Consider the following 12,015-nt stretch of genomic DNA (forward strand, 5'->3'; position numbering starts at 1 on the left):
CTGCTCCCGATACCATAGGGCCGGTTATGTATCTTGACGGATTTAGCGATCATAAGATGTTGCAGTTTGATATTCTAGTTCCGAGCTTGTTTGCAGGTATTACAACTAAAAAAATTAGAGATTATAGTAAAGCACGATATGATGAAATTAACACGGAACTTGCCTCATTTTTCAATGAGGTGTTTTTCCCGCTAAGGAACGAACGATCTACCGAAGAAAACTGGTTGCTCTTCAAACACAAACTATCTGCACTGATAGAGAAACATGTTCCTCTGATTACAATAGCTAATGACATAAAAAATCCATGGTTCAACAAGACCCTCCGTCGATTACGGAATAAAAAGAAGCGCCTATACAGAATAGCTAGATCTGCTCCTTCTTCAACCTCGTTGGAAAGATATAAACTGTGTTTGAAGGCGTACTGTTCTGCTGTTACCGCTGCCAAAAACAAATACTTCACTCATGATCTGCCGTCACTTTTGCAGACTAATCCTAAGAAGTTTTGGCAGACTATATCTCCCGAAAGTAAACATGACATCATACAACTACACAATACTGATGGCTTGCCGCTAGCTGACACTGAATGTCCAACCGCGTTCAACAGATTTTTTGCATCAGTGTTTACTAAGGAAGATTATTCCAGTATGCCAATTATTCTCGAGTCTGACTACCCATTCATGGAGCCCATCACCATTAGTGCTGAGGGTATCGCATCACTAATTAAAAATCTAAAGTTATCATCATCTGCCGGAGTGGACAACATTAACTCGAAGATACTTAAAAACACCATTTCAATTTCCAGCCAGATTTTGTGTCATATATTTCAGCAATCACTATCCACCGGAGAACTGCCCACTGACTGGAAAAAAGCCAAAGTCATCCCTGTCTTCAAAACGGGTAACAAAACCTCTCCTGATAACTATCGGCCTATTTCGTTAACATGCATATGCTGTAAATTACTTGAGCATATTATCGCTTCTCACATTTACAACCATCTGGAACGAAATGACTTCTTCTTTTCAAATCAACATGGTTTTAGGAAAGGCTACTCATGTGATACCCAGATATTTGAATTTACTACTGACCTGCATTTCAACATGGATGATAACCAGCAAACAGATTGCATTTTTTTAGATTTCTCAAAAGCATTTGACAGAGTTGCACATGGCCGGCTTTTTACAAAATTATCTACCCTTTCCCTTGATTCCCTCACATTATCTTGGCTTCGAAACTTTCTCTCATTACGTCAGCAATTCACAGTTGTCAACGGCTCTTCCTCATCCCTATGTGACGTAACCTCAGGCGTACCACAGGGAAGCGTATTTGGACCCTTACTTTTTCTAATCTACATTAACGACCTTCCCATTAACATTTCATCCCGTTTACGCCTTTTCGCAGACGACTGTGTTGTTTACCGTAAGATCGCTTCTGAGACTGATCACCTGACCCTTCAAAATGACCTTGACACTATTGTTGATTGGTGTCAAAACTGGCAAATGATTCTTAACCCTAATAAATGTAAATCAATAACTTTTAGCCGCAAGCATGTTGTTTCTAACTTCATATACTCTATAAATAATACCTCTCTATCAAGGGTTACGTCGTACAAATACCTTGGAATTCAGTTCACACCAAATCTTTCATGGTCTTCTCATATTTCTGCAGTCTGCAACAAAGCGTCGAGGACATTGGGTTTCATACGCCGGAACCTTCGAAACTCACCTAGCTCCGTTCGAAAACTTGCATATTTTACATTTGTTCGCCCACAGCTGGAATTTATCTCACCTATATGGTCTCCCCATCAGAAATATCTCATAGATATGCTCGAGTCCATTCAAAGCAGAGCTGCCCGGTACATTTTTAGCAATTATAGTCCCCTCGCAAGTGTATCCCAGCTTAAAAACCTTAATGACATACAGATACTTGAAATTCGTCGCTCCATTTCACTTCTGTGTTTATTCCATAAATATGTTCACACCCGTCCTTCGTTGTTACCTCTGGCATCACCTTTCCGCTCTTCACAACGCTTACACAATCAACTCAGCTTCAACCGGATATATGGGAAGACCCTGTCGTTTAATTCCTCTGCATTACCTAGAGCAATAAAACTCTGGAATGATCTTCCTGACAACATAATCTCTTTCATTGATCCTGGTGAGTTTAAAAAACATATATGTATACATCTATTGCCATAGTGATGTTCGAAATGTATAACAGTTTCATTTGTTCTTAACGTTGTTTTTCGTGTCTCGTGTCTGATGTTATTTTAACTCGGTTTTGTATAAATTTCGTGTTCCTTTCTTGTATTTGACTTGTACCGCGTTCTTGTACGATATTCTTGTACCGATTTGCCCCCCTCACCCAATGCTCTTCGGGGCCTGTGAGGTACTAATAAATAAATAAATAAATAAATAAATATATGTTTCGCCTTACACATGTTTTCTCCCTCGACTATATAATGTGATTAGGTTCGCAGCATCAGAAGGTCCTTATTTGGTGCCTGCGTAAAGCTAGCAGGGTTCAGTCCAAATGATTCTAATGTTGTAGTACACTTCACTCTTTTCCGTGTCCGGCTCCTCTACAGCTGCAAAAAGTTATGCTGTTGTGGTCACATCTCGTTTAAAGTAAGTAGTTATTTGGAAAAGCGACACTAAGGAAGTTCGCACTGGCTTTCTTTGCTGTGAATCTCGTCACTAAGTCCCAATCTTGCATCGACAGGTCTAAGCGATAAATGCAATCTCGATCGATCAGCGTGTCGATAACGGACTTTGTAAACAGAGCTACCACACTTCTTTGTTTCTGTGCACGTATGCGCAAGGCAAGCGCGGCCGTGCTGTAGATGCAATAGAAATGACCAACGTCCGCTTCCGAACACAAGGCGTCATTGTGCAACGGGCAGGAAGTGTGTAATACCCAGCGAGGGGAAAGCGGTACACGCCCACGAGGAGTAACAAGGTGTTGCGTTTTCGTACAAGGGGGTCGCGTTTCCGAACATGCTGCAAGAAGACGGTGTCACGCGCGGGCTGATAAAACGAGCCCCTCCCATGCACGCAATCGCGATGGCGCAACATGCAACAAACTGTCCCAGCCGTTGTAGAAAGAGTGAGAGGTTGATGGGACATGCCCCCCTCCCCCCCCCTCCCTTTTTTTTTTCGCCACGCGACGTGTTACTTTGTCGCAAACGTCCACTGTTGCCCAATCACTGATGGATGATAGCTACTGCAATAGCCGTACCGCTCGTAGTTTATCTGCTAGTCTCACTGCAGCGGGCTCTGTTCTTCTCCACTTCATAATAGCCACGATAATCACTGTGACCGTATCTCCCGAAGCATGCCCGTGGTGTGAACACCTGAACGCACATTAATGAAACGTTTCATTCAGCAATTCAGCTTAGCTGTGCGTATACAGTTAACCTTTCGAGGGGGCATGCGAAGAGCAAAACACCCGTGTGCTGTGCGATGTCAGTGTGCTTTAAGGAAACTCTGGCGGTCGCAGCTCTGGAGACGTCCCTCAGCCGATTTCGCCCTCTCCACGCACACACGCATTTCCTACATGAGCGCTAAAGATACTATGCGCCGTGCCCCTTCACTCAAGCACACAATACTGCGAAAAACTTGACTTTCTGGGGACGTTTCGTTGACACCACTTATAAGTTTAAACGCCCAAATTTCATCGAAACGTCTCACAAGAGCGGTGGCTTCTCAATATCCTCTCGCCCACCATAACCTGGTGTTCGCGTGCAGAGATGTTGCTTCTTTTCCCATTTTATTCCAGTGTTTTCGATTGACTGGAGCTATATTGCACCACCTTGTGTAATATAAATAACCAAGCGGGGATTATATCGCGGTTTTTTATGTATCATGTCAGGTACGTTGAAGCCGACACCGAAACAGCATTAGAAGGGAGGCATAGTTGAATTGAATAATTGAATTGAAGCACAATTTATGTGTCGGCTGTAGACAAGATCGAAAGGGGATTTTTGTTTTTCAGTGTCTTGTGCCTCACTTAAAAGGAAGGGCAAATAAGGAAAATTGGATGTATGCTGCTCACAAATTCCTCTCACCTGGCCACGCTCATAACTTCCGCCAGTGCTTCGCCAAAGCTTAGTTGTCATAGAAGTAAAAAAATCTACAGCGCTCACGTTTTCCGACTGGACGGAAATGCGGGAGCAGGCGTCTTTGCAGTCTTCCCACACTCTTTATAGCTCACACAGAGAGGTTTTTGACTTTCAGATGTTTCAGCTGTTGACTACGCGTAGTACTGCGGCACTGGATCCCACTAACACAATGGTATTATGTTCTTTTACAGTGCTCTGCGTACCTTTCTTATCCTTTCCACACACACACACACACACACACACACACACACACACACACACACACACACACACACACACACACACACACACACACACACACACACACACACACACACACACACACACACACACACACACACACACACACACACACACACACACACACACACACACACACACACACACACACACACACACACACACACACACACACACACACACACACACACACACACACACACACACACACACACACACACACACACACACACACACACACACACACACACACACACACACACACACACACACACACACACACACACACACACACACACACACACACACACACACACACACACACACACACACACACACACACACACACACACACACACACACACACACACACACACACACACACACACACACACACACACACACACACACACACACACACACACACACACACACACACACACACACACACACACACACACACACACACACACACACACACACACACACACACACACACACACACACACACACACACACACACACACACACACACACACACACACACACACACACACACACACACACACACACACACACACACACACACACACACACACACACACACACACACACACACACACACACACACACACACACACACACACACACACACACACACACACACACACACACACACACACACACACACACACACACACACACACACACACACACACGCACGCACGCACGCACGCACGCACGCACGCACGCACGCACGCACGCACGCACGCACGCACGCACGCACGCACGCACGCACGCACGCACGCACGCACGCACGCACGCACGCACGCACGCACGCACGCGCGCACGCACGCGCACGCACGCGCACGCGCACGCACACGCACACGCACGCACACGCACACGCACACGCACACGCACACGCACACGCACACGCACACACGCACACACACACACAAATCCTGCCTCATTTGCATGAATCCTGCAGACGTTTTCTTTTCTCGACCCAGTCTCGCTACTGCTCACACAAACCTTCCCTGAAAATTCAGCTCAGCCGGCCTCCCTTCCTTGACCGGTTATCCCTATTACGAGCGTGTTTCGACTCCTCCTGCAAAAATTTCCCATTCGTATGAAAATCTTGAATATTCCCTCTTTTATTGCACCACCGCCCTGCAATAGTGAACCTATACTTCGATGGGTCATAGCCTCGTGTCGTGTTCTGTTTTTCGAGATATTTTCCCGTTCGACTGTAGTTTCTCATTTGACATGAACAATCTAGCTGAGATCCAGATCGTTCTGCATTATCTTTCTAGTTCTCTGATCCCGTCTTCTTGTTCCTTTCTTCTCGAATCCCCACCTGCTATGTTTTTGGCCTGCCACTGCACAGTGCCGGGCAAGATTTTTTTCGCGATGTGTCAATAAGATGCCACCGGATGACGGTCGGGTTTTTTTTTTTTTTTTGGCTTGTTTAGTCCGTCATCAGAACATGCCGTGAGGATTGCAAAGATACTGCTTTCTGGGCCGTGTAGGCAAGTACGGCTTTCATGGACTTTCTTCGAGTAAGGTGTTCTAGCTATAGCGCTTTCACAAAATGCCGCGGATGACAAAGTATCCTGCGGAATAGTTACGGAGATGACAGTTTGTTCCTGTTCTTACGGTATGCGTCGCTGGGCGTAACAAGCGGCGTGTGGTAAGAGCACCTCTGGTTGCTTTTGGTAATGTCAGACTTAAGACCGTTTGGGGCACTGTCGAAAGTTTCAGGTAGAACCAATGCTCGACGCGTCGGACAATGTAACCCTAATTAGAAAAGTCACAAAAAAATGAGGCCGCAGACTTTAAGCTGTGTGATTGATGAGGATATGGACTGTGTTGCTCAGCACCGGAGTACCTCTCAAAGCCTGAGCTTTACGGCTATCTGTAAATGAGCTGAAAATCAGCCTCGTGCTGCGTTCTCCTTCTTATGGTGCATGTTTTCCCGTTCGGCTGTAGTTTAACCTATTAGCGAACTATGTCAGATCCAGTTCGTCTCGAACTGTACTCCCTTACTTTTGCCATACCTTACCTGATGCACCTAGTTGGGATGGACACAGTTTGCAGACCAGGTAGCTAGCCCCTGTCTCGGCTAGCTAGGTTTGCTGGGCGCCAAATTTGTCGCCAAATTGTTTACCTCTCCCTGAAAAAATATACAGGCTGATGATCACCACCACGATCACTTCATGACTATCGCTACGATATGGCGATGACTTGCAGTTGAAGATGCGAAAACTTGTGGAGCACGGCGTTTTGATTCTTGGGGTAGCTCGTAGCGGTGAGAAGTAAGCTGCCATTAAAAAAGACGTCATCCTTGCACGGAGTGCTTTTTTTTAAGGCCTTCTGCTGTAAGAAGCCAATGTGAATTATGAAAATTAAGTTCATATTTAATTTGTCCGTCACAAGAGTTAGTAGAGTTTGTGCAGTCAGAGTGAGCGCGTTTCATAGCTCCCAGAAAAAGTCCTCATGCGACTGACACAGAGCGCGTATTAACAGGCAGAAGCACGAACATGCAGGCTCCATTCAGTGAGTGCACAGCGTTCCTAATAGGAAACAGAAAACATCTGTGTGATGAAATAACGTTGTTAGCTCAAGTGCTTCTCCCCCTGGTGTAATTCAGCTTTGAAACGAAATGCAACACCCCTTTTACGTTGCCTACAATGGCTGTTATTGTGATTGCTGAGTCCTGCCCTAATAATCGCAAACAGGTTTAAGGTTCTTAGGCGAGTAATTATGTAGTTGTAAGAGTTTTAAAAACTCTGTAGCAGACGATGCGTGCACCTAGCAGCGTGTCACGAAATTGCGCAATTTACCAGATATGACGGAAACGGGCATGCAGGAACCGTCCTGAAGTTTTTATAGTTTCCGTCGTGACTAACATGCCGACTCTTCTTGCTGATTCTGGGACTCTTCTTGCTGATTCATTCTGGTTTCCGCCACCAGTGCTCTAGACTTTTCTTTCTTACCCGAGTCGCTCACGCATCTGTAATTGTGTAGTCACCGTTCCTAAAGCCGAGAGTTTTGGGAAGGAGGACCATGTTCTCCTAGATGTCTGAACGTATATGTCTTTAAACCCATTCAGAACATTTTTATCCTTCTCTACACTGTCACACTGCAGGCTAATAAATATCATCTAACTGATCAAATGTCCTCTATGCTGCCTTTTTGAAAGCTTTATCTGATCATAAAGAAAGGGGGACACTCCCATGTGAACTAGCATACAGGTTTGTCTTCCTGAGTCCATCCTTTCCGTCTCTGCATTCACACAATTCTTTTCCTTCCATTTTTATCCTCCAAGTAGCAGTATCGGCTTTGCTGGCTAAACTTATGACATGTGTGGGGACTTGCCTTTCTCTTTTTTGGCTTGTGTAGTGTGCCGTAAGGCGTCTTGACCTTTTCTCTCGTGTCTCCACGTTCTGTACTATGCAAGTATGAGAAAACATTGGTCGTCCATGTCATATCATTAATTTTGCTTGGCCATACCTCAAACGATTATTTGTATTCTGCTCGCCGTGCTTCAAACAGCGACTGTCCACTAAGCGCCAGATCGATTTTGGGGCAGAGCTTATGAGGTTTGAAAAAATTTGTGGGAGCTGTTCGCGGAGCGTTCTATAGAGGGGAAATTATTTATGGACGGAGTTTGAAAACTATCTGCAGACAGTTTTTATTTAAATTCCGCTTCCTTTGTCAATTTTGAATTGCAATTTAGGCATTTTATATTAGCTTGCTCTCGCGATTACTGTATTTGTGGATCAAACCATCTGCACTATTCTGCTCTCGTAAACTCAATTGCCATGATTCCCCCCCCCCCCCCCGCGACATTTTATCCTTATCGCTGCATTTCCTGGCACAGGTAGCCGAGCCATTATCGCGATTAGGATCATATGATCGATTAAAACTGCTTTATCCGCGTTCGTCGGGCACGCCCCCTTGGCGACGTTCGTCGTCTCGGTATTCGCGCTGCATGTGGAAGCTAGTTCCTGGACTGGTTCGGAGAAAGGCGATGAACTTTTATTGTTCACTGATTGAAGCTGGACATATGCAGTCTTTGTGATTGCATTTCAAAGGCTGCATCAGCGTTCGCGGACCCAGAGTCACGTGAAGTGCCAGAGCAACTCGTGATCCATGTTTCGTGATCTGCTGAGTTTTTATTGCTGCGAATCAAAGTGCATATTCTCAGCTATTCACCTGCACCAGCTCAACGTGAAGCGGTACGGAATGTAATATATAGAGTTTAAAACCTCAAAACAAAATTTGCTTTAGGAAAACAGCAGTAAAGAGCGGCGTATGAATTCTCATCGACCTAGGGTTCTTTAACGAGCACTGATTATACACACGGACGCCTTGCTTTTCGCCCTTACCGAAGCGTGGCCACTGTGGCCGCCATTAAAGTCCCTGTGTTTGGGCTCAAGCAGAGACCAAGTGTCCAAACGACTGTGCCATTAGAGCAGGGCAGTACAGGGAGATGAGTTTACTTTTTTTGCGGCTTTGAAGTTTGCCTATAGGGCCAAGTAGCAGATATAGAGCGAGCACCCAGTTACAATGAGTGGCACATACACACGCCCATTTTTGACTGGGAATTTAGGAAATACATGTGACCAGACAACCTTCTCGTTATACCCTATAGGTTTCGGAAATCTTGGGAGTTGGTAAATGACCTGCGCATTTCGGGCTGGTGGTCAAGCATCCACAGTTTGAGAGCGTGCAGCCGAGTTGACGGGCACCTCAGTGAGCGGCTGCAGCCATATATTGGATACAGTTTGATGGCAAATTTTATATACAATCAGCCACACGGGTTGTGTCTGTATTTTAAGCGCGAAGCGAATGCAAGCGTTTTCGCAACTTCTTTTAAAACGACTTAAGTCCCGTACATTAGACATCATGTGCCATATGAAAATGGCAACAATTATAAAATTTTACGGATACATTGGTAGATCTTAACAAAAAAGTCAAATAGTAGCAGAAATTACTTCATGATTAAATAATAAATGCTCTCTGAGTGACTTTACCCCCCGCCGCGGTGGTGCAGTAGTTAGGGAACTCGACTAGCCCACCGGAAACAATTTCTTTTTCAAACTGCGCACTGGAACTTTGTAAAGTGTTTACAAAAAAAAAATAAAATGCCTTTTTTTATATCACGTATTTTTTCACTGTTGGGAAGGGGTTTATTTCTGGTACGTGCTACAAAGGACAATTAAAAAAGAGTTATCGCTCACCTTGTATGGATTTCGATTTTTGCCATTAAAATAATGAAGATGGTTGTCTTTTTGATTTAGTTATGCTCGTGAGCCTCCATTGTATATGACGCCCCTAAATGACCGGGTATCAGTGTGATATGGAGTTGAGTTGAGTTGTCGTATGCTACGGGTGGGATTAGCCGTACTTATTCTGTCGGCAATTGCTCCACCGTAGCGACAGTTATGTATTAAGAAAAAGTCGTAATATCTGTGAAATCTGCCCCACTATGCGCACAGTCACTTATAATAGTACATATTTCACTCCAGCAGTCACCATCTACGCACACATTCACTCACAGTAGAACATAGCCCATTCCAGCTGTCATCATCTAGAGTCAAGATCAGTGTCCTGCAGAAATTGTAAAAGAAGGCGTGAAGCCTCCCTCTGCATATCTGATTTCCCCTCAGGTAAACAATGTCCTGAAGTGACCTCTGAAGGGCTCCTGTCTTGCTTGAAGGAAGCGAGCATCATACACCTTTCCGCGTTTTACTGTGGACAGCACATAATAAAATGTTCTATATATATGGATGCGCGGTCTGCATGCAGGTAATTCGTAGAAGTATTCAAAAGTTCATTAAGGCATTGAAATCTCAAACATGTTCCCCGGACTGGTTACCAAGGTTAGGGCCTTTAATTGCGCTTAAAGAATTCTAGTGTGACAGAGTCATACTCGTAGGTGTTGGCGGCTTTTACTTTTTTTTTCTGCAATATATTTTGTTATCTGTCAAAGCTTGGCAAAAATAAAAAAAGGGCACTCAACTTCTTTATCCAAGGATGCGGTACCGAATCCCGGCCGCGGCGGCCGCATTTCCACGGAGGCAAAAAGCAAGGCGTCCGTGTGCTTGCGATGTCAGTGCACGTTAAAGAACCCCAGGTGGTCGGAATTTCCGGAGTCCTCCACTACGGCGTCTCTTATAGACTGAGTAACTTTGGGACGTTAAACCTCAAAGACCAAATCAAACCTGAGTGAGTTCAAACCAACAAAAGCGTGTCGTTTGCTCTAATCAGCCAAACACAAAAATGCTTTTTTTTTCCTTCTATCTACAGGCTGTTTCACGCTTACAGCAAAGCCGGGAGCGCGTGGCTTCTGCGCTTATAGAACCGCTGTCGCCGAGGGCTTTCGCCAATAGACGCGGCTCCATAGGCTTGCGCGGAAAGAGCAGCAGGCCATGCTTACAGCGCACGTTCTTTTTCTGCCGATTCTGTCCGACTGTCGGCGGCGGCGCTTCAAGAAAGGTGGCGGCGGCATGCTCACGGCACAAGTGTGAAACAGCTTCTACAAGTTTATAGGACATTTGGGACCACAACAATCTACAGCATTTCAAGTAACAGTATCGAGGCTTCGCTGAAATATGCAGACAGAGCCCGCTGCTATGAATAAGCCCAAACTGCATGGGTTAAATACCTGCATCACAAATATTGTCGCGCGATACCACCACAAGTGCGTGAGGCTCCAGTCAACAGCGCCTGACGCTAATGCCAAAATGTTTCGTAATAAAAACCCTGGTTTCTCTGAACATCACGTTACTATAAAAATACTAGAAGCCAGTAAAGCAGCTAGATCTAACATGACAACTGCCAAAATGAAAAAAAAAGAAACTGAACCCAAGTCATTTAGGCATCAATTTACCACACGTTTAATCATGTGCTCGATACAATTATTTATCTCATATAGATTAGGATTGCAAAAGTAATCCTACTCAACAAGGAAAAATATCTATGATAACCATCAATCTGCCCCAGATCAGTACCTTGAGAAAATCCTAGGCAATCATAGCAATAGGTTTTTTTTTATTTAGAAATGTATCGTCTCTTTTTATCATCACATGACTATACTGAGCCGGGAGGCCTCGGTTAGATCCCAGCGGCGGCTGCCGTTTTTCAATTAGGCGAAATGCGATGCGTCCATGCACTGTGTGTTGTCAGTGAACCCAAGGTTTTCAAATTATCTGGAACTCTCCACTACGCCGGAGCCCTCCACTGCGGCGTCTCATAGCTTCAGTCGCTTTGGGACAATAAACACCATAAACCAAACCAAACAAGGAGGGGTTGGAGTTTTTGGTCGATTAAGGGGCTTGGAAATAGTATTTTTTTTTTAATTGAGTATTCTACAGAAAAAGGTGTGTACGTTTCAGAGAAGTGCCATAGCTTGCTAGTGATTGTGTATCAGTTACAACCAGTGGCACGAAAAAAATAAAAAAGGATACCAACCAGGAGCGCGGTGAAACAATAGGATCATTGGATTAAGTACAGTATATCCCGGACGTACATAACTCTGAGGGGATCACGAAATAGTTCGATATAACGATAATTCGACGTAAACGACGTGCCAACAGATGAGCTGCTGTAACCTAGAAGCGCGAATATGTTGCGGACATGCTAGCAGCAAG

This window comes from Amblyomma maculatum, chromosome 7 (genome assembly GCF_055883805.1).
Source record: "Amblyomma maculatum isolate TAMU_Amacu chromosome 7, ASM5588380v1, whole genome shotgun sequence".
Taxonomy (NCBI): Eukaryota; Metazoa; Arthropoda; class Arachnida; order Ixodida; family Ixodidae; genus Amblyomma; species Amblyomma maculatum.